Source organism: Nyctibius grandis, chromosome 5, assembly GCF_013368605.1.
Source record: "Nyctibius grandis isolate bNycGra1 chromosome 5, bNycGra1.pri, whole genome shotgun sequence".
Taxonomy (NCBI): Eukaryota; Metazoa; Chordata; class Aves; order Nyctibiiformes; family Nyctibiidae; genus Nyctibius; species Nyctibius grandis.
In genome coordinates, this window is record NC_090662.1 from 89608508 (window position 1) to 89632602 (window position 24095).

At 40.1% G+C, this 24095-nt stretch overlaps 1 protein-coding gene across 5 annotated transcripts in view; it reads right to left on the reverse strand.

The window, feature by feature from the left end:
* The window catches only part of CALD1 (caldesmon 1), a 202147-nt gene that overhangs the window by 122563 nt on the left and 55489 nt on the right, over positions 1–24095 (reverse strand). For all 5 annotated transcript variants that reach the window (XM_068400509.1, XM_068400504.1, XM_068400507.1 and 2 more), the window contains exon 2: positions 167–260. The gene's annotated coding sequence lies outside the window, so the exon portion shown is untranslated. The remainder of the gene's footprint in view (positions 1–166; positions 261–24095) is intronic.

The window sequence follows — 24095 nt, forward strand, 5'->3', positions numbered from 1 at the left end:
AGGGATTGGGATCACACCCAAAGAAGCAAGCAAGCACACGGGGGCGGGGGGGGGAAGCCAATATAAAAGCCTCATTACAAAAAAAAAACAAACAAACACAATATGGAAAAAACTTCTGAATACCACAGGCAAGGAAATCTGAGGTAACTACTTTGGTCATACTCACAGGAAGGCAATCAGAGGAAATATTCTGAGCTTTTCAGTAACAAACCAGCTGCTGATGAATTCAGAATGACGACTCCAGAAAATAGAGGTGATCACTGTACAGAAATAGAAAATAAAGAACATTGTTTAGCAATGGCATGATTATTGCATCCTCTTCATTTTTCTTTGGTAAAATCTTCTTTAACAACACCCCGACAAAAGGTTTTTTAAACTATGCAATAAAATAGAAAAATTTTGCAAGAGACCATCAAAACCCACTATCAACAACTCTATAAATCAGAGTTTGACAAAGCAGACTGATTTCCCAAAATGTCTCAAAGTTACTCACTAAAACCTCTTTAAGTGAAGCTGGCACAGGCTAAGCTGAACATTCTCTTGTGATTAGTAAGAGATGAAGCAAAGCATCAGACCAGCGGTGAGTTTTCACAACAGAGCAAGATTTCCAGCATACCTCACTAAGGATCTATGCTGAGATCAGTAGTATTCAATGTATTCATAAAATCACTCTGCAAAAGCAGATGAACAGTGAGAAGACAAAGTCTGTAGATGATACAAAACTACTTACTATAATAAAATCTAAAGTCAATACAAAGAACTGAGGAAAGAGTTCGTAGTAGTGAATTTCTATGAGCAGACTGAATTCAGTGTTCATAAGTAAAGGTACAGGGGAAAAATCGTATCTGTATACACACAGACAACACACAACTCTATATGAGCCAATAACACTCAGCAAACACATCTTGGAGTCTGAGAAAGAGGTCTCTGAAAATATTAGCTGATTAGCCAGCAGTTGTCAAAAGGCAAGTTAAGAATCATTAGGGAAAAATGTAGGTTCTATCTAGGTCACACATGTAGATATATGGTATATCCATGTTTTCCATTTTACATGAAGTTCTGGCTACCCTTTCTCAAGAAGGGCTCCAGGAAGGGACACCAATAATGATCAGAGCGCTGGCACAGTTCCCATCTAGGAGGCTATCTAGAGTACTACTCTTCCATTTGAAAAAGAGGGATGATTGAGGCAGGATATGAGAAAGGTCCTGAATGGTTTTTAACCAGTAAATATTGTTTATTGTTGTACAAGAACTATGATTCAAGAAGGAATTAAAAAAATATCATGGAGGACAGTTTCATCAGCTATGAGATATGATAGTCTGGTTATGACCTCTAGCTTAGAAAGTCCCAAAGCAAAGAATGACAGACTACGGGAGAGGACATAAAAGGAAAAGCCATTCCACACTCATCTGCTTTCGCTTGCTTTACAGTAAGTGACTGTCTCAGTGTCTCCGTCAGAGATAGGACACTAACCTAGATGGACCCTTGGCTCTCACCTGGCATGACAACAATTCTATAAATGTCAATTCAGAGAGCAGAATAAATGAGCTGCCACCCTTATATAAAGACAGTACAACAATTTGTGGATGATCTAGTAGAAACTTGTAATGGATACCAGGAAATACAGTAAGAACAAAATTTGTTGAAATGGGGTATTTTTTTCCCTGAAGACTCACTCTGCATTCAGCTACCACTTGGTAGTATACAGACCCACCAGGGTGAAAATAAAAACCGTAAGCTTTCTTCAGAGAGCCTCGCATGGTCCATTCTCTTTAGACCCAAGGACCTTCATACAGAACATCCTGCTGCCAAAAGAGGAAATGGATTATTTAAAAATCACTGAAGCCTATTTGCAGTAATTTAAGATCATAGTGGGGGGCTGGTATTTGTATTAATTTCTGGTTATTGACTGGAAACTCTCAGACTTTTGAGGACTCTTCATGTAAATGACTATTCAGCAATTTCAAAAACATTTTTACAGTCTGGTCTCTAGGTTTTATAGACAACTGTCAGTGATTTGTATTATTGAAAACTTTGGGGTGGCCAAAGCCAAGATTTTGATCCATTCCATTAGAAGTGTCAGTATTAGATTCAAAAGAGATCTCAATCCCCTTTTGATGCTTAGCGTTACTAAGCATATACCACATTGCAGAAAAGAGCAATGTAAGAGGACATCCTTAATCATCAAGGTCTGAAAAGAGCAACCAAGGGTTTCAAGTCATCTTCCTCTCACTGGTTACTCCTGCGTACCGCGAGAGCAGGCTGGGCTCTATCAGTCCACAGGGTTCCAACTCATGAATAGCATGAAGGTCCTTACAGGTCATTGAACTAATTCAAACTTTTTCACTAACTTGAAAAGCTGACTTTGCCCATTTCTGTTGTTTAGTGTGCCCCACTTGACTCTCAGCAGGCATAACTACATGACATTCAGATCATACATTAGGAGGATCCTGGGTCTAAAATTCTTTTTCTGCTTCAGTCCATTTGCTCTCTTTCAATCTCTTCAAGAATTACTTTTAAATTCAGACAACCCCCAAAAGATTTTCCGTTTCTTTCCCACAGTCACAAAGCCCTCTTCTGCTATTCTCCTTGTATTTGCTTTGTCCTAAAGCAACATTTTTCTGAATTGAGCTCAACATAATTTGTAATATCAATAAAATGACCGAAATATGCTCTCTCACTATTTGCTATCCAAAAGAACCTCTATCACACCACAATTCCATTGGGAGCTGACTATGAAGGACTAAGAACAATTTAACAAACAGGAAATTTCCATACAACTTAAGCATGAAGGAAATTCAGGTCCAGGTTGAAAACCAGACTCCATAAATCTAAACCCTCCAATCCAAGAAACTTCACTAGGGTTTGGACACATTTGGGGCTGTAATCTTCACTGGTAAAATTGGCACAATTTTTAAGGATTCTTCAGTCCACATTCCCCTGACCATAAACACTGGGTTCATGTTCTTCTCTCATGCACGCAATGGTATTAACAGCATGGCAGACCCAGGCACACACCCGGCACTGCACATTCAAGCGCCCAGTCGAACTCAATTTCCAGCTAACGTAGGTACTAGATTCTCAGCTAACATAGGTCAGCATCCAATAAATGCAATTTTAATAACAGAAATGCTTTTATCAGAAGTTCTTGAAAATGCCTTTATCGGAAGTACTTTGCGGCTTAAGAAATGAGGAAGTCGTTACTATCTTGAGTACAGAAACTAGGGAAACCAAATCACATCCAAGGTCATTCAGAAGTTGACTTGTGACATTTAAATGTGTTTTTTTGATTAAAAGTATATGCACACACACACAAAGAAAAGCATGGTTTCACTCCCGTCTACTCTGTTAATGAATTTGGTTCCATTATACCAGGTAGCTTTGAATGGAAATAAGGAGCCCAGTTACCAAAACTATGTGCTGCAGGTGCTCCATTTTATCCAATAGCTCACCAGCTAGGGCTGTGACAGGGTTCATATCTCATCTCTTCCTGCATGGATTCTAGCTTACATCTTCCAAAGGACACTCTAGGACTAGGATGTTCTTCCACATCCTTTCCTACTGGTGCTGGTGCTAAGAGTATAAGGGGAACTGTAGCACACTAGACTAAAGGTCCAGCTAACTCCGTATCCTGTCTTTGCCAGTGGCCAATATCAGATGTTTAGGGTAGAACATAAGAACAGGGAAAGCATATAATGATGCTTCCCACAAATACTCTACACAGCTTGTCACTTCCAGAGTGCCTGAATCAAAGGTGGAATTTGTGTATTTACTGGTCTCCATGGCAGCTTTTTTCCATTCTTATTTCCAGTAGCTGCCAACACTCAGCAAAATCTTGTAACAGAGAGTCCCACAACTTAATTATGTGCTATGTCAAGATATAGTTCATTTTGGACAAGTAATTAAACCTTCAGACTGACACTAGGACTCAGCTATGGCACGTCCCAGCTGAAGGCTCACTCACCTAATGCACAGTTAGGTGTGGTATGCACATAGGAAGTATTCTTCATTGCATCACTTATAATGGAGCAATCCCAAATTATCCAACAGCAAGGTGGTTAAGAAGCTGTTTTGGAAATAGCACACCTGGTTTTCAGTCCCAATTACATATTTAATCATTTAGGAAAGTGAAGTAACATCAGTAGGAGAGAGCAGGAGCACCATAAAGAATAGCTGTAGAGTACACTTTACAGTTCTTTTGGACAAAGGAGGTAAGTTTACCTACTGGGTTCTGAGTTAGTAATCTATTAGATAAAAGGACTCCTCCTCCAATCTCTAAAAACAGCAAATCATTTCACAGAATCACAGAATAGTTCAGGTTGGAATGCACCTCTGGAGATCATCTAGTCCAATTTCCTGCTCAAAGCAGGCTGTCCAGGATCATGTCCAGTTGGGGTTTGAATATCTCCAAGGATGGAGACTCCACAGCCTCCCTGGGAAATATGTTCCAGTGTTGATCACTTACAGCAGTGAAGTTTTTCCCTACATTTAAATGGAATTTTCTGTATTTCAGTTTGTGTCCCTTGCTCATGTCCGTTCAACTGGGTACCATTGAGAAGAGTCTGGTTCCATCTCTTTTGTTGTCATCCCTCCTCCCTCCCGTAGTCACAGAGTGTGACAGCCATAGAGTGGCTGTTAAACTTGAATCTGATTCCAGCTACAGCTAGGAATTTTTACCCATAGATTTCAGTATTGGCTCTGTGCAAATTATTTTTTCCCCCTCGAGTCATGAAAATGAGAGCAGGAAACCACCTTTTTAAAAAATGATTAGGTGAAGTATTTCTTTGTTAACCCACTTCTTCCAGATCTCCTTTTCTCCTTTTGATTTTTATGTTGTCAGGGTTGCCATGTATTTTATTTACTTATGAAGACATTACAGAGGGACCACTTAAATAAAACTTTTCAACTTTTCCTCAGATGTGCTATGTGCACAAAGAAGGCTTTTCATTACAGTGTTTGGCAAACAAGTGTTGCCAACAGAAGAGGTGAACAGGAAGCCTCAAACTCATCCCTTACTATCTAAACAGGTACCCAAGGAATTTGTTTTCTAGGGTGACCTAAAAAGGGGAGGTGCGTTGTCTCATGTGAACTGCTCGCCCAATTGCTTACAAGCAGCTTATCAGTACAAAACACCAGCATTCAAAGTAAATAAAAACACCTCTCATGCAGCAATACACTTAAGTTAGAGTATAATTTAAAAAACATAGTCAAAGACCATTGATTTCAGGCTAAGCACACATTTATGTCCTCTGCTTAACATGGACAGTTTGCTGTACCTGAGCTCTACTTCCCAGAGGCTGCAGCCATTTCCTAGTTATCAATTTTTCTATCAGTGTTAGGACTGTCAGTGTTAGAAGCGCAGTAGTATCACCAAGCCCCAGTTTTCTGGGTGCTATACAGAGTAGGACAAAAAGGTAGTTCTTACTCCCAAAGGGTTTATTATCCAGGTACAAGAGGGATGAAGCTACACATTAGAAATCTCTGATCTAATAGCTACTCTCTACCTTAATATAAGACTATGTTATATATGTTAATATATTATTATAGAAAGCATTCAAGTGCTATCTTAATCTCAGATCAAGAATGACCATTAAGGCACAGCCCACAGGTCTTCAAGGAAATATTTTCATCTTTCAAACATGTAGCTACATGTATATACCATTGTTAGTTTTCAAATGTTATGAAGCACTCAGACCATTACAGCTTCATCTTTCTGTGGTCTCATCTGAAGAGGATTTCAGTGATGCAGAAAAGTATCAATAAGTACAGAATCGTAGGGAGAACGTGAGCTGTAGGAAAAAGTTTCCCACCCCATCATATTTTCTGGTTGGACAACGCAGGCTGCATTACATACAGCGCTGATAGTCCTGACAATCCAGATGTGTTCAGGGTTGAGAGCTAAAGAGTCAGGGAGAGAATAGGCATGCCATCAGCAGTGCCTCTTCCAGTCCAGCCGCAGAATATACTGAAGATCTGAAAATCTGGAAAGAAAGACATCCTTCTCCAACCCACCCTTTGCAGTTCAACTTCTTGGAGGCCCACTGGACCTCACTTCTGATCCACTCCCAATGCCACGGGTATAGTAGTACACAGAATGGTTCTGAGCACACCCCATCCCATGTACTAAGCTGCTCAGTGGATGTTCTTAATTACAAATTTGAATCAGAGCTTGTAATCATGATTGGTCTTTAAAATAATGCCAGACAGCCATACACATTATGTGAGGAAGTCTGTGGAGAAAGATCTGTATCTTCCCTTCAGCCAGGCTGCTAATATCCTTTTAAACAGCAACTCATCTGACCTACAAAGTTCCAGAAAATGGCATATTTTTTCTCCACCATCTTAAAATGCCAGTTTATCCTTACACTGACCTTAGCAGCAGAGCACCCTAATACTTTGGAGAACAGTCACTCCTCTCACATGCGCAATGATACTCCCTCAATAGAAGCGAACATCTTTTGGATACAATGACTGCCCTACATACAGGCTTTCATTCTGCACATCTTGGCATGAGACAGGAAAGAAAATTAACTCCTTCCTGAGGTTCAACACAATCAAAAGGAGGACTAGATACAGCTCATACCGAGTGGAAGTACATTGCAAGATCTTTGTGTGGTTATTCTTGAAAGTAGAGGCTAACAAATAAGCAAAGTATGTGTCCATCTGAGCAGATGTGGGCTGAAACATCATCCTCAGTGATGCAAATATAGCACTTGCTTCCTTCTTTGGCCACATTCATGCTACTAAGCAGAAACCATTTGCTAACCACACAGCAGTGGCTTTCACATTAGCAAAAAACCAGACTCCACATCTCTTCCTGCTTTGATCAGCAGTTACTGCCCACAGGAATAAACAGAGGGTTGTGTTCTTCACTTGCTCCACGCAGGGTCTGCTGTTCTCACATGGACATCAGTGGCAGCAAGAACAGTCCAAGCCTGTTCCAAAGTAAGTTTACATAAGGACAAATGGCTATCTCCCCAACAGAGCAACAACACGCACAGCAAGGAAAAGACAATTCAAGAAGGGTTTTCCCCTTTCAAATTGTGATTTGGAAGATCAAACATTTTAAAATTTAAAAACCAAAGCTTGCCATATCCCTTTTTGATCATCTGGAGATTGAACATAAGCTCCCCTTCATCACCAGCAGTGGATACAGGCATGGCTGCAAAGAACATGCTACTGAGGGAAACAATTTACTGCTAATAAGAAGTCCCAAATGCCTTGCAAATTCATTGTCCCTTTCAGAAAATGGTTACAGGAAGCTTAGAACTCCAATCCAAATTATTAATAAGTCCATAAAGAATACTGCATAATAATTCAGAAAATAGTTGCTTGCAAAAGACAGCAAATGGAAACTGGTTGCTTTAAAGCATATTTTGACAGCTGCTAGCATCATTCAACACGGCAAATGAAAGAATTTGCTCAAAACAAGCAGAGTAGGGCAGCTAAGATAAGTCTTTAATAACAAAAAAAAAGGCTGTCTTTTGTGAAAGCTCTGATTTTCTCCTCTCCTGTGTCTTCTTCAGTTATTGAACGTAAACACACTGCTGGGATGGGTGTCAGGAGAGAGGGAGCTGTAGGAAAAATTCTGTGAGCTGTATCCTTTTCAGGGAAGTTTAATTAATGGGGTTTCTGAGAAGAATTTTGATTGACAGGATTAGTGCCACCACTAAAAGTTACTATTTGTGGATCCTGGAACTCACAGCTCCCACAAACATAAAGCAGTTTAGAAAAGAGCTTTGTTCAAATGAAGGCATTCCCTCAGCAGGGAGGGTTCATGTGAACCTCTTCTGTGGCTTCCCTTCGCATGGGTTTTTGCTGTGGAGATGAGATAGCAGAAAGTCCCTGGAGAACACCCTCCTCCCCTGGGTGAAGAAGGTTTGAATCAAGTTTTCTAGGTTAGTCCTTGCGGAACATTTCTATAATAAGCCAAAATGAAATTCTAAGAATGAATGTTCTCAAACTTCGTGGAGGGGAACATTTGGTTCCACTTTCTTTGCTTCGGGATATATTTCAGGTTTGTTCTGAATATCTTTTCCTTTTAGATTTCCAATTCATACCGCCTTCCTACTAAGATAATCTTCTGGTGTTCCCCTAGTGACACTCAGTCCAAAACACGATTTCACTGCTCTAATCTCTTATAAGGACTTGAGACAAATTATTAAATTGACCACAAGCACTGCCTTTTATTTGATTATTGTCAAATCTTTAAGTACTAACCCGAGTAAACCATCTTTCAGAAGGTGTAAAGCATTACATGCCCCAAAACAAGAAAGTGGAAATAAGCAAATGCTGCTCCATTGCAAAAGCAAGGGAAGGACCACAGCATCCCAGTTCACACAGGAAGCACCTGCCAATTTGGTGAACCGTCTCCCAGAAACTGTGAAATGGAAGAAGAAAAAAAGGTAATTCTTCCCACTTATTCCATCTCTCTCAGTCACCTTTCTCAGGCAGGATAACAGAGTAATTCAGATACAGTGACTTCTTCCCAGCAATTTTCAGGCACCTCATTTGCATCATATCTTCAGTTTCTTGCCCCATATTTTTCCCACTGTTCTCCTGCTTTCGTATCCATTGTGCCTGTCCCACTATACTGTTCTCCAGCTTCTTTGTTGCTTGCTCCTGCTCACATTCTTTCTACACCAGACTTTAACCAATTTCTTGCCCCAGATCCTATTGCCCTGCTTCCTACTCCTTATTGTTAGCCTCCTGATATCTGCTGCCTCTCAGTTTCTTGTCCTGATCCCATAGTTCACCACGACAGCAAACTTTATCACCTATGAAATGTTAACATGGCAAGCACCTTTTCCTAAGTAACATATGTGTTCAGTCCCACCATGGTCATTTTGGATCAGGGAAAATATTTAAAAATACTATGAGTTAGAAATCAGAAATTAATGAGAAGTCTTGAATCATTTCTTAAGAACTCTCAGAACAAACATCGTAAGGCTCATAGTAGCATCACAACAGATGTTAACTATTCCATGTATTATGATAGATCCACCTTAGCCTAGACTGGCATATACCAACTTATCTATATTTCGCTTGTTTATGCATTTCTGAAGAAGTATACAACAAGGGAATGTTGTATACTTCTTGAGAGATAACATAAGAGTCAGCATAGAACTTTTTCCAGAAACCTGCAATCTCTCTCAAATCCTTTTTGGGCCTTAAAAATGCTTGAATAACATTTCTTTAGATTATAATAGTTCATATGCATTTGTCCTTGCCTTTCTGGCTTCTAACTGAGGCAGGATGAGCAGAGCTAAACTTCCACAGAAGAAAAATACACAGTATTTTCACAGTATACTAGAATGCTGCAACTTATTCAGGAATAACCAGTGCAAATAACTGGTTTTTAAAGTGGCTACATTATATATTGAAAGCTTGCAAATCATGCATTGCAAAGACTGTCCCAATAGTAACATTACTGGTGATTAATACATATAGTTATATCTTCTTCCATGGTCTGGTTCCAGTGACCCAACAAACCACTACTTTTATTCTAGCTACTACATTTCTGTCTGGGAATAGCTGTAGTTTTGGTGCTGTCAGCTCCCACTGCTGATGGCAATGTTTAGTATGGATGACTGGTACACGAACCTTTAAGGCTACAGCATTACTATCTCAACTTCAGTTAGCTTAAAAATGCCTGCAGAAAGTACCAGATACTCTTGAATACTCAAGGGCCTCTAAATGTCCACACAAAAATTTAAATTTTAGTCCACTCAGGAAACCAGATTGATTGTTACAGATGGGCACCATCTTCTCCACTATATAAGTAATCAGCTCTGTCACGACATGCTGAGAAATGGATCATCACACTGACTCCTTCCTGTTCTGCCCCACAGACAGAGGAAATGAAGTTGCTGGACAAGGCATGGCAAGCATGTCTGTTTTCTGACTATTCAACTAATGTGCAAACACAAAAACTGGCATTTTGCAATTGATCATCTAAAGAAAAACCACCAAGGCTGCTTGTCAACCTTCAAAGGCTACCTGTGTGCTCAGTGATACCTGAGCTTTGCCAAACCCACTCCATTTATTTTAATGAACTACAACTCATAAATTCAATATGCAGTTTAAATCTCTCCATGCTTGGCAGCCACATAAACAGCAAAGAATGTGCACATAAAAAAAAGTTATCCTGGTCACACCTATTACTTTTCCAAAAGGAAGGGCATGCTCAGGTACTGTAGATGAGTATCTAGATGACTGGGCCCCAGCTACTTGTTTAGACTGTTAGCCTTGCTTTCAATGGTAGGAAATATTACATAAAATCCATGTAACACATACAAGCTAAGTGCAAATGATGAAAGAAATTAGCAAGGGAAAAGAGACCAGAGAGCTGTTGTGATGGAAGAATAGCAGCTGGGAAAACTGAAGTCAACCCAGCTATGTTATTTTTTAATTAAAAATAAACATGGGTTTTCTTGCCAAGGGATTGGTTAGCATTCCATTTAAAAAGAAAAAAAAAAAAGGAATTTTGTTTTACTTCATTCTCATTCCCCTCCTAACCTCCCTCCCCTCTTCTCCCTCCCTTTTCACCCCCAAAAAAAGTATTTATAGATTTTGCAGAAAAAATGTGGTCATAAAATTTAGGTCAGTATGCAGTACCACAAAGAGCCACCTATTTTTAAGGCATTCTCTTTCTCTCACATGAGTACCTCCTTGATTAAAAATAGTTAGAGACTACCATTTTAACTTTGTTAATTATTTCATCTTCACTGCTGACCTCCTTGCTAGCTATACAAGTATGCATGGCTGCACTGCCTGAGACTGCACGTGTGTAAGTGATAAAGGCCCTCTTTGGACAGCCCTTTTAATGAAGGTTTCAGCAGAGCCATGTTAACCCTTCCAAGTTCAGCCTTGCTTCTCTTCAATCAAATACTAAAGCAGCTTTTATTCTTGCCTGGATAGGGGTTTGTCCTGTTTTTTATAGAATTTACTTGTGTCCAAGACACTAAAGGTCTTACACTGTTTCTTTGCAGTCCTTACTTCACAAACAGGGGTGTGAAGTCACTAGCAGAGAAAACCCAAAGAATCCAAAGACTCAGTTCGGGCTTTTCATACATTCCAAGGACTCAAAGGTTAACTACTTTTAAAGGCTGACTGCCTCATTAGCCTCCCTCCCCTATGTTTTTCATTCATGTGTTTTATTCTTTTTTTTCATGCTTTTATTATGCCTGACCTCAGATAATCTTTCTGCTACCAAGGTCTTGGCCACAGACCAGCCTTATCGCAATTGATTCTCCACTCTGCTTCCACATCACATTTCAAAATCTCATCTTGCTTCATCAACTTTTACTTTCTCCCTCCCTATCTGCTTTACTAGTTATTTACATTTTGTTTAAGGTGGTTTAGGCCATCATTCATACGAAATACATAACTAGAGGCAATTGCAATTTTTCGGATAAAAGACGTAGGAGTTGATGGGGTAATCGTCCCCCAAAACAGATCAATGAAATTGAAATTTTCTATAGAAATATCTGTCTTCAACTGAGTAAAGGTATCAGTTCTGGTTGAATCAAAGAAAGATCTAATGATTAGTCATTGAGCTGACTGGTGACAAAAGACAATTCAGGTGAAGTAAAAATACTCGCATATACCTCCTGCATCTCAGATAAGCACCATCATGCACAGCAAGTCACTAGCCTAAGGGCTGTTCTGGAGTAGGACTTGCTTGCATCTATCTGGAGTCATTCTAGTTTGCATTAAAAAAGTCCACTGACAAAGGGAATAGAATAATTAATTATTTATTCAGTGCAGAGCAGCTCTAAAAAGAAAGAAACCTGAACAGGAACAGTGCAGTACAGGGTGGTCAATGCACCCACATGTTCACAAGAGAAAGACTCATCCTTCATCCCAGCTGCACAGGGTGGTATTTAAACCTTCAATCTTGCAAGAAGACCTAGCCAATGGATTAGACTGAAAGTGTCTCTCTGCTTTTCTACCTTACGAGGTCTTTCTATGCATCCCATTACACTTCCAGAAAGATTCTGAATTTGTGAAAACATAAAGACAGAAATAGTTTTTCACCCAGCTCTGGTCAGTATCTGCTGACTCACATCCAGATTCCTCTAGTATCTGAATCTTCCATTGACTTCAGAGAAAATTTGTGGTTGACCACAGAACATAACGTCAGCTAACTAAATAGCATAACGCATATTATTTGCAATGCAACAGTAAGCACAGGAGAAAGAGGATACTGGGTTGCAAAACATTTTTCTTTATGCTTTGCATATTTGTTGGAAGAGGAAAGAAAACCGCATTAGGCAAAGCAATGTATTTGTTTTGTCTCAAGGACATTGGCTCACAAAGAAATGTTGCTGCAACTAGTGAGAGTTCAAGTCATTGTTGCCCAAACCATATAAAAAAAAAAACAATAAAAAAACAAACATTAAAAAGCCTTTGGAACTCAAATGTTATTCCTCATCCCAACCAAATGTAAATAATTCAACAGCTTAGTGACCAACAGTACACAATAAAGAATGACTTTTCTGGGTAATTAAGCACTGAAGCAGAGCTGAAACTAATTCTGTGAACATTAATTCTCTTTTGTGGCAATACAGAATTGGATTCAGCACCAGAAAATATGAGAAAGGGGCAGGGCAGGGGCAGAATAGCTTGGCACTGGCAGAACCTAAACATGCTACGCTTCAGCCTCCTTGAGTTTTACACTGATTTCCATGTAAGAATAGAATTTAGTTGAATTAAACATGATTGAAGGGATGGTTTTATCTTTCAGATGGTCACTTGCTGCTTGAGTCTAAGGGTTACATGAAAATAGAGAAATTAGAGAGGCTTCTCAGTTAAACTCTTCCTTTTCCAGACAGGGTGACTATTTGACTACCAAAACAGGAACATCCTAATTGTGACTACTGAAGACTATTCTACTACCCTTCCCACAGTATTTTTGTGTTTCTTCAAGATCTGTAACAGCTCAATCTAAAACCCAAAACAAAGCAGAAGCCTTGGGAGGTTTGTTCCATTGCCTGTATAATGGCAGGGAGATACGTACAATCACACAAATACTGAGGAGGACAGAGAAACCAAAGTGAAACTCAAAAATACAAATGGAAGACGAGATCCTCTCTAGCAGGAAAGAGTTGTAATAAAGTCACTCAGAAATGCCATCAGCCTTTTATTCAGAAGAGAGTCATATCAGTGAAGAATAAGTCAATTATCCTGTTGTGTTTTAAAAGGCTGAGATCCTCTTGTCATATGATAATAGCACTGTTTTGTCTTTTAAAACTCAGACCAAGAAGCTAGGCCACTGAAAATGCAAGCATGTGCCAAAATGGACAAAATATTTAAGACCATCCACATGTCCCATCTTCATCTGGCAAACAGAAAATGGAATCTATTTACAGCCCTTTGATATTTCTTTGTTTCTCATGAGAAACTAGTTGGTGTTGTCTATTGTCAGCTCTCATTGTTAACAACACTCAGGGAGAGGTTATTACTTTTATGTCTTGATGCCATTTGTCCAAAGCAATCTTTCTATAAGGGTCACGTTAGACTAATAAACAGCAAAGTGTCATATAGACATCAGGATTAATTCACTAAGTGGAATTCAAGAAGACTGACACTTGAATCTTATGTATTTCTTATTTTAAAATAGAACCCTCTGTCAGCCTCAGGATTTCCTTGATCTTTGAGTTGTAGAAATATACAAAACTAAACAATAGTCTCCCACTCCACTAATTTCTCCTACCACGTAATATACAAAACCACAGTTCAAAGAACATTCCCATTTGAATATACTCCATCTTCCTTTCCTGGTCCTGTTGAAAATCTAGCAATGAAGTAGTTCATACATGAAATGATGCCTAGCTTCATCCATTCAATGGATGCCAAGTTATGACTTTTCCCAGTTCAGAGAGCAACTATTTATCTGAAATGGTAGAAGCCTACACCATCAGAATAAATGTCACATCATGACAACGACATGAAGTTAGCACCAGTTTATCATTTGTTTTGATACAAGTCAGAGAGAGGAACTCTGGTCTCTACAGTCCCAATGCTTTTAAACTTATTAGAACACCCTACCTATCACAACTTGCATCTACTTTATGCAGACTAGAAATAACATTACCACTGGTGGTTGAGTGAAAGAAGCTGACAGAAGGAGTAGCTATAGAAATGTCTGCCCTGTGCTTTAGATTAAAAAAACACACAACACGGGGAAGAAAAGGGGACATGGAAATTAAGCTATGGGAAAGACAATGTTTAAAACAGAGGAGGAGCAGCAGGGATACAGAAGCATCAAAGAAGATAAAAAAAGATGGGGACAATGGTTGGCACAGAGGGATGAGACCAACCTGAGAACTGGTTAGCAGGTACAAGATTAGCAGTAGGCTTGAGCTAGGTCCATTACACTAGAGGCCCAAAGCAACTCTTACGTCTCCTCCAGCTTAAGGCTGGGGCTTGTTGCAGCTGCCTGGTGTGACATTCAAGACATTATCACATTCTTTTATATTTATAGTATCCTCAGTGGCACTTGTGCCCTCTACAAACACCAAAAAGACAGATGATCTGCATTGCTTGGATTTTGCATCTAGAAAAGAGGCCTAAACACCAACAGAGAAGGAATCTGTGTTGATTTACTGTCAGATAGGAGGGCTGCACAGAAAGTCTTATGATAACAAATACTTCATGCAGCATAGCTCACTCTATTTTTCCAAAAACAGATTAAAAATAGACAGTCAAAGAAAATTTTTAAAAAAAAGAGAATGAGGGTTTGAGAAGTTAGATGGTTAATGTTGTAGCTTTGAGTTTGATCTACAAAACAGCTTTCATCAAAACAATCAGATTGTTCTCCTCCAAGCCATTCATCATCTCAGATATTTTTCTAATTTTGACTTCTACCCACTAGAGAGCAGAAACCTTCTAAATAATTATCATCTAGGGATTCCTCAGCTGGAATTTGGACTGGCCAACATAATTCCTCCAGACAGTGCTCCTCGACTTTTTCCCATAGACCTCACTATTGCACTGCAATGCCTGGAATGCCAGATCCACACTGCAGAAATTAGCCTTGTGTGCGACAGTGTCAAATTCAATCACCTGGCAGCAAGACTGTGAAAACTATAGTACGCTCCCACTTCTGTATTTGAGCAATAAGTTGTTTCTAGGCTGAATTTAAAGGGGAAGGGGGCAACCAAATAAGTAATTGTGAGGTTTTCTAAGTGATGTTGGATTAGCAGTCTCATAGAATGAAGTCTTTCACTGATCTACAAAGCTGACAGAGTACCGGTGACACCAGTGGCAGCTACGTCAGCCCCATTAGGCACAGACTGACTCCCAGTTAATGTTTGGCTACTTTGCATTTTCCATCCAGGATGCCAGAGTGAGACAGGAGCTTTAGTGATCCTTCTAGTAGCAAATCACCAATTCCGTACACGGCATTGCCCTCTGCAAATCTATGGGAAATTAAAAGAGCTGTATCCCAGCATGAGAGGAACATGGCTGAAACTCCACATAGGGACGGCTTCAGGTAATACATTATGTCTTCCTCTGGCTAAGTTTCTACGGTTTCTTGCAATACACAAGCACAAATATATCTCTAATCACTTTTAGTCAACATTCATTCACAGTAAATTTTTTGTTTCTGTCTATGGTATTCCTATGATTGCCACTGCAATAGTGAGTGATTCACAGTTTTCAATCTCACAACAAACCTATGAAGAAAGGAGTAATTTCTGTTCTCATTTTACAATAGGTTGATTGTAACAAAGGGAAAATAAATAACTTGTACAGTCACAGACATGTTCTGTGAATGAAGACCTTACATGGGGGCCTCCCGCTGTGTCAAACAGTGGACCAGCTTTTTTTTTTTTCCATTTGGTTTTCTTTACAGGGGTGGGGCAAGTGTAACTTTCTCTGAAAGAAACAAATGCTTCATTTCCTAGAAACACAAAACTGGTTTCTGTCAAATTCTTTTACTGGTATGCTCTGAAAAGGAAGAGAGGGCAATGACAAATGTGGCAGAAGATGATAAACCACTGTCCTCTCTAGAAATAGCAATTCAATTGCTGTTGACTTCCTTGTTTGGGCCAGAACCAAAGCACACACTTCACACAGATTGAAGAGCCTCTTTATACATCCATAAATGACATACAAACCATTAAAAATAACAGGAGGAAGAAGGAGAAAAGAGAGGAAGTTTCAGACAAGCCGCAAGTACTGTCTTGTTCTAAGCATACAAAACAGCAGCAATATCTTTAGTGCCCTATTGGAACTGCAAGTAGGATCACCTGTGCTTGGTAATTGACCAAACATCTGTGAAGATCATACATGGTTAAAAATCTCTATATAGTTAATGCAGAGACTGTGATTTATCAGCCCCCAAACTGTGCAACCTTCTTACTTCAAGGTAAGTCTAATAAAATTTCAGACGGACATTCATGAGAAAGCTGAAAAATTGTCTGTAATCAAAATTTTCTACTCATGTGCCACTGAGATTCTTGAAATCAGGACACAAAGCTTAAAAAGCATCCACTTATCTACTTTCTTCATTTGTTTAAAGAGGAAGATATTCCCTGAGTGCATTCAGAAGTGGTATGTGATATGTACATCTACGCTCTGACATGAAATCTCAAGTCTTCTTGAACTATTTGCACCTCTTCCATGACGTGTCCATGGCCTAAGACTCATGAGCAGATCAACCAATTGCAAACCAAGGTCCCCCAGTTTTAGGACAAACAATCATAAAAATGACGCCATTCTCAGAGGTGCACTTTTCTGTCAATTGATTTGCACCATTTTCAAATACCTGACTCAATACAAAGACGGTTTGGTCATACATAGCAGTCATAGCATTGTTTACCCTCTCCTGGTGCCCCGCGCATCACCTCCCTGATAACATGTCCACAGCCAAGTAATTATGGACCACACCATCTAAGTAAAATTTCTTGCTAAAGCAGAAAGGCAAAAAAAAAAAACCCACCCCCATAAAATTTCACCAGTTCAATCTTACCTTTACAACTGCAGCCTTTGGCTGATATGCAAACAGCTGCTTCTAGGAAGAGAAAGCTGCACTACTTCAGTGAGAGGTACAATTCTGAACAGATGAAGCTAAGCCCTTACAAAGCCCTTGGTACACATAGTTATTTCAGTTTGACAGCTTAGAGTGTGACTGGAAGTCCAAACGCTTTGAAGATGATGTAAATCAATGTAGCTTCTCCTTCAACATGGTGATTTCCCATACATGGAGTTCCTTCTACTTTGAGAGAATTGATATAAACCAATCTCTCAAAGCAATACATGCTGTTTGCTAGATTGTGTGAAGTACTGTGGGATTTTGCTGGGGGTTTGTTTTGGTTTTTTTTCCTAAGGAGAGAAAAAGGAACTTCTTTCCTCATATCTGCTGGTACAGCTTAAAAACTTGTTATAATGACATGGTGCTGGGTGACTACTGGACTGTAGAACATAGACAGAAAGTCAGCTTCTTTCCAATTTAAATGCAAAGGGGAACCTCAGCACTGTGGTATAAGGGAAGCATGGTGACACATGACAAGTACTCTTGTACTCACAAGCATGTGCCAACGGTGTGGTTTTCAGTACGTTTTTGAGAATAAGACTATATGCTAAAAGAAAAGTCATGTGAGATTTCTGCCTCTGCACTTTTTGCTACCTCCCCACCATGCTCATTAGTGCAATCAGATTATTAGCTCTGTTACCTTTAGGATATCTTTATATGTCCCACATGAAGGTGGCCAGCCCAGCTACATTAACAGAAGTAGTTTCAAGAATGTGAGCATGAGAAACAGCTGAAGCACAGCTCAGCCTTAACGATCCAAACTACCATGGCCATAGCTGCAGCTGGTCTCCCAGAAGAACAAATCCTGAGACTAGTCTGTACTAGAAAGGAACTACAGCAATGTACCTGCTGAATTGGTCTGAAGAATGAGCACACCATTTTGATCCTTTTTTTGCAACGGTTTTCCCCTACTCTTTCCTGTACTATGAAATACCCAACGCCACATAGACAATACAACATAAGAGGCTCAGTCCTTGTCACACCCTTTGTACAGTCCAAAGACTGATTTTTAGCCTCCAAATTATAAGTGAAATTTGTCTGCAAGACATAACCTGAGCTCCATTTGTATACTAGGATCCCCACTGGGAGTATGGTGCTCTATGTATTATAATATTCACTCCTAGTAACTAAGAGAACAGTCCCTGTTTATGGCTACAGATGGCTGCATCAAGTAATTAGACATTTTATAGGAGACCAAAAACAGGGTAACTATTCATAAAATCATAGGATCATTGAGGTTGGAAAAGACCTTTAAGATCATCAAGTCTAAACTACTTCACCAGGGTAAATACAGACAAACTCTCAATATCAAGGAGTTTCGTTTTGCATGCAGAGTAATGTAACAAAAAGCAAAACACAGATAATGCTAACATTAAACATTAATAAACAAGCTACTAAGAATAATCAGGGTTCTAGTCATAAACAGTTTACAATGAGATAGAATATATTCTTAAACAGAAATCATCATGTTAATGGGTTGTTAGTTACCATGACTAATGAGCAATGCTATTTTCCACTGATATCTATAAGATACGTTGTTCATATCAGTAACTTGACTGTAACTTCCTGTGACCAGTTACCAGCCCTTTATTAAATAAACTTGGATATATAGTACTAAAGTGGTCTTAATGGAGAAGCTTTGATCACAGAACCCTGGAAGAGGTTCAAGATCACAGTCCACCCTTGCCTTTCTCTCAAGCGCCAAAATGAGTTCTGACAGACAACAATTTGCTTGGTCAACATGCATGTTTCTAGGAAGGCACAAAATACAGATTTGTGAAGGCATAAATAACAGTTGAGTGCCCAAGCCTCATAAGTTTAATAGAATTTATGCACCTTGAATCTTTGAAAATTTCTTTGAAAAAAGTATATCACCTTCAACAAAGACTGAAAAGAATCAAGTTTAGAAAACCTAATTTTTACTCCCAGTTACACTCATTTATATTTAAAGATGATGTAACACTCCAAGTATGGACAAATTAGTCCAATATTTTTAGATTATTTTGAGTTTAGGAGAGCAGTGGATGCTGTTTATCTCAACTTTAGTAAGGCTTTTGACACTTGTCTCAGCATATAATATATGCATAGAAACACAAAGAAATTGATTAAAAACTGGAAGAATTGTCAGGTCCAGAGGGTTGAGATCAGTGTTACGAAACCTGATGGGAGGCCAGTCACTAGTGGTGTACACCAGGGTCAACACTAGGATCAGTACTGTGTAACATCTTCATTAATGAACTGGATGATGGAAGAGTCCATCCTTGGCAAGTTTGCAGACAATACAAAACTGGAAGGAGTGTTTGATACATCAGATGGTTGTGCTGCTATTCAGAAGGACCTCGACTAGCTGAAGAAATAGTCCAACATGAACATTATGAAGTTCAACAAAGAGAGATCATGGAGTCTCCATCCTTAGAGGTACTCAAAACCCAATGGACACAAGCATGGGCAACCTACTCTAGCTGATCCTCTTTGAGCAGAGGTGGGGTGGACTACAAAATCTCCAGAGGTCCCTTGCAACTTCAACTGTTCTGCAATTACAGTAGAGTTTCATGATAACTATACACCGATACATCTTGCAATATATGTAGCACAAAAATACAGTGTGCAAACATACAAACCATACTATCTTCCATAGCATAAAAGTACAACAGGCCACTTCCTTAGGTAATAACTTCTTTGTGGAAACTAGTCCTATATATTCCAGTTTGCATCAGTTGAAGTTATGAACAATCCACATTAACAAGGCTTTGTTCTAAAGAAAAGGTTTCAATCGTACCCTGATAAAAAAAGCTTCTATCAGAACAATTATTTTTAACAGCTCAGCATCTTACATGGAATTGCTGTAATTATTGCATTAATCAACATCATAACTTACAATACAACTTGCAATTAACATATGGTAAATAGCATCTGCCAATTACACTACATCTGCACTGTACATCTGATTCCTTTTTCACTGGAATGCAGTTATTTGTGCTGGATCTTGTCCAGGGTCTCTGCTTTGGCCTCTAACGCTCTTTGGATGAGCAGCCCGCAACTTTCTGCTGCAGTTAAGGGGAAGACAAGATTCCTGCACATACCAATTAGGTCATAGATATGAACCTTGAAAGGAGGTTCATTAGTCATTTTTAGAGCTCCACTACTTTAAAGTAGAAGAAAATAAATCACAGAACACATCCACTTCATCACTACATACTGTCATCACAGACAGCAAAGTTAAATCTGTATTAATCACACATATCCCACCATTTCTCCTTTTGTTTCCTGTCCCTCCTTTCCCTTTTCTTTTTTTTTGTTAAACTTCATGGCCTAGAAACAAATACAGGCATTTTAGTTAATTATTCAAGATCACATCTCTGCTGTGGCTGAGTGTTATCTATGGATGGCTAAGGATTCACACTTTCCAGGGCCACCTACAGTTGCTCAGCATCTGTCAGGACTGGATAGTTTATCTTGACAAATAATTAATCAATTTACTATGAATAATTCCTTTCCTCAGATGTGCCGCTTTCTATAGAGCAAGGATTCTCAAGTAGCAACAAGCAACTGCTTCAAAGTTGTATACACATATGGGCTAAAGGACTGACTTGCCCTATGCACAGTTTTGCACAAAGCTCACAGCTTCTTCTAACAGATCTGCAATACCCAAACACACAGCAAACCATAGAGCAGAGGTATTAGATGTGAAGCCCCCTAAACCTCTTGCTAAAAAAAAAGCACAAGACAACTGGGAATTCTAAGCAACCACATGACCAAAGCACAAAGGAAAACTGAGAACTATCTTAAAACTTCCATAAGTGTTGCTTTGACTTTCCAAACCCAAAATCATTCAAAGGAACATGTTCCAAATTGAAAAAAAAAAGCACCATAGAAAGAGTCTCTGCTTTTACCTGCGTCAGTAACTCATGCTGGAGTGGCAAAACAATCTTTATCAAAAAGATTCCACCACTGGCATGGGTGACAATTCTATTTGGAGTCCCAGAGAAAAAGCATGCTAAGGACACAGCTACTGCCACCATTATCAGTCAAGTTACAGAAAATAGTTTGAGCCTTTGAAAGACACCCTTTTACTAGCAAAAGGGAAAGCTGCGACCTGAGACTCAAGATGAGACTTATCTGACTAACTCTGCCACATGATTTGGGAAAAGGGTTTGGGGTGAGACTGGGGGCAGGGGTTTGCCTCAGTTCTTCTTCCCCTGCTGCCCTTTGATCCTCATGTGGTCAGATTTTAAGTCTTTGAGGTCTTGGAATGCTTTTCAACATAAACAGTGCTTGAGCTCCTCACAAGTGTGGAATAAAATTATTACTACAGATAACAGAAAGTGTTTTGGTTTCTTTTCTCTGGGATAGAGAAAATACCGACAGAAAGTCAAAGGAAGCACACAAAATTTTCCACACTAATCTATTGACTGCATGTTTCAGAGTCAAGGTCCATTATGAGCAATGGAGACTTTTGCTTCAGTCTGAAAGGCAAAGCTCAGTTCACAGAATCACAGAATGTTAGGGATTGGAAGGGACCTCGAAAGATCATCTAGTCCAATCCCCCTGCCGGAGCAGGATTACCTAGACCATATCACACAGAAACGCGCCCAGGAGGGTTTTGAATGTCTCCAGAGAAGGAGACTCCACAACCTCTCTGGGCAGCCTGTTCCAGTGTTCGGTCACCTTCACCGTAAAGAAGTTTTTCCTCATATTTATGCAGAACATCCTGTGTTCCAGCTTGCACCCATTGCCCCTTGTCCTGTCAAGGGATGTCACTGAGAAGAGCCTGGCTCCATCCTCTTGACACTTGCCCTTTACATATTTATAAACATTAATGAAGTCACCCCTCAGTCTCCTCTTCTCTAAGCTAAAGAGACCCAGCTCCCTCAGCCTCTCCTCATAAGGGAGATGTTCCACCCCTTAATCATCTTCATGGCTCTGCGCTGGACTCTCTCTAGCAGTTCCCTGTCCTTCTTGAACTGAGGGGCCCAGAACTGGACACAATATTCCAGATGCGGCCTCACCAGGGCAGAGTAGAGGGGGAGGAGAACCTCTCTCGACCTGCTAACCACATCCCTTCTAATACAGCCCAGGATGCCATTGGCCTTCTTGGCCACAAGGGCACACTGCTGGCTCATGGTCATCCTGCTGTCCACTAGGACCCCCAGTTGTCATTTCCATCTGTGTAATGTACACAGCAAAGGTTTACATGCAACATTCCATCATGTGTTCTTGTTGCTGTCAAATATGGAAAGGGAAGAAAATGGAAACATGAATCAATGAAGTCATTTTCCTTCCCACATACAGCCTCAGGCTGAGATGATGTCAGATTCACAAGCAAAACAAGTTTGAGTGGTAGCAACATTTGAGAAGAGGAAATCCAAAGGAAACCTATGTTCATCAAAAAGTGGTGCTGATGATTCAACAGGCAGCATCCCTACTGTAAAATCCATAATTAATCGAGGTCTGTGTGATACATGGCTGTCACTGCTGGGGAGCTTTGGCTTTCATAGATGTGCTGGTTTTGGCTGGGATAGAGTTAATTTTATCCACAGGAGTTCGTATGGGGCTGTGTTTTGGATTTGTGCTGGAAACAGTGTTGATAACACAGGGATGTTTTAGTTACTGCCGAGCAGTGCTGATATGGAGTCAAGGGCTCTTCTGCTCCTCACACCACCCCATCAGCGAGTAAGCTGGGGGTGCACAAGAGGTTGGGAGGGGACACAGCTGGGACAGGTGACCCCAAGTGACCAAAGGGATATTCCACACCATATAACATCATGCTCAACATATAAAGCTACAGGAAGAAGAAGGATGAGGCAGACGTTCAGAGTGATGGCATTTGTCTTCCCAAGTAACCATTACACGTGATGAAGCCCTGCTTTCCTGGAGATGGCTGAACACCTGCCTGCCGACGGGAAGTAGTGAGTGAATTCCTTGGTTGGCTTTGCTTGCGTGTGCAGCTTTTGCTTTATTTATTAAACTGCCTCTATCTCAATCCACAAGTTTTCTCACTTTTACTCTTCTGATTCTCTCCCCAGTCCCACCAGCGGCGAGTGAGCGAGCAGCTGTGTGGGGCTTAGTTGCCGGCTGGAGATAAAACATGACAATAGAAGGGGGAGAAAAGTGCATATGGGCTATACTCTCTCCCATGCCAAACAAATCCTGAAGGGACTGTAAGACTGGTTCCCTTTACTCTCAAGGCATCCAACCTCCTGCTGATACATAAAAATCATATTGGTCTAGTAACTGCTGTAATTTCTGAGAGGTCTCAATCACCTCTACTAGATTATGAATCATATACAAATAAATGTAAGGAAAAAAACCCCTCAGGTCCCTTGGATTTTCTTACTGGAGTAAAAATGGGAAAGGTGGATGTGGGGGGTGGGGGGGGCAGTTATGCTGGCATTGTGCCAGTTGGGATGCTGCTTCTGCCGGGGAATTTCTCTGCAGGGCAGACGTCGTTGGATTGCATCCTTTTTGCACCAAAGTGGACAAGACTGGGACTCACAACATAACTCTCAGTCTTGACCTTTCATCACCACTGAAAGTCCCACTGTAATTATCACAAGAGTAGAAGTGCTTGGGAGAATTAAAGTTCCCTACATCTCTTCTGTAGATTAAGACATATGCATATCCTACCTAGACTTGTGAGACCCTGCATACAAGGATTCATCTGGCCATATCAGAACATAGCTCTGCTGCCTGCCACTTTCCTCCACATAGTCAAGTGGGCTTTAAGCAAAAACAGAGAGTTCAAAACAATCAAGTGGAAACTGCTTCCCCCTCATTTCGCTCTCCTTGCTCCTGACTTGCTACCATTTCATGTGCTCTACTATACAGTACAGAAACCTCCATTTGAGGGGGAATTTGAAGAGGGTGAGGGAAAGCGGGCAGAGGGAAAAATTGATCCATTTTTTCCCCTTGCATGTCACTTTTTAGAAAGACAGGTGAGGAAGGTACATGGCACCCTAGCTGATGTATTAGCTACTCCTGTCATTTCAGGGTAACCTTAGACTTGGAAAGAAATGCAGCAAGCTTGAGCCACATTAAAGCCCTAATTTAG